Below are 598 nucleotides of genomic sequence, written 5' to 3'. Positions count from 1 at the left end.
ACCAGTACAGTTGGAAATAGTGAGTCTACTGACCAGTATAAGTTGAAATAGTTAGACTTCTGACAAGTACAGTTGGAAATAGTGAAACTGGTGACCAGTAGAGGTTGGAATAGTAATAATAACAAGAGGCCCAATGGGCCTGCATCGCTCACCTGGTTTAAAGCCCACACTTGTAACCTTAAAAGTGATCTAAAATAAAGCTACAGGCAAAATATCAGTATTTATGATTAAAATTCGTTCAAAAGACCCTGTTAATTTTTTTTAAAACATTTCACTCCTGTGATTGAAAGTCAAACAAAGTCATTATGTTGAACACATTGTATAGCCTTTCATCTCAGGATGCAACTTGCAAAGTATAAACATCCTGGGACCCATGGTTATTCATAAGAGGTTGTTTAAAGATTTTAAACAAATTTGACCCCTGTGACCTTGAATATAAGTCATTCACTTTAACAAACATAGTAGTCCTTGTTCCCAGCATGTGCTACTAACTAAATATCAACATCCTGAGCCTTTTGGTTATTCAGAACAAGTTGTTGAAATATTTTAAACATATTTGCTCCTTGTGACCTTGAATATGATTCAAGGTCATACATTT

The sequence above is a fragment of the Mizuhopecten yessoensis genome, unplaced genomic scaffold (genome assembly GCF_002113885.1).
Source record: "Mizuhopecten yessoensis strain PY_sf001 unplaced genomic scaffold, ASM211388v2 scaffold4373_2, whole genome shotgun sequence".
Classification (NCBI taxonomy): domain Eukaryota; kingdom Metazoa; phylum Mollusca; class Bivalvia; order Pectinida; family Pectinidae; genus Mizuhopecten; species Mizuhopecten yessoensis.
This window is presented reverse-complemented; position numbering follows the sequence as displayed.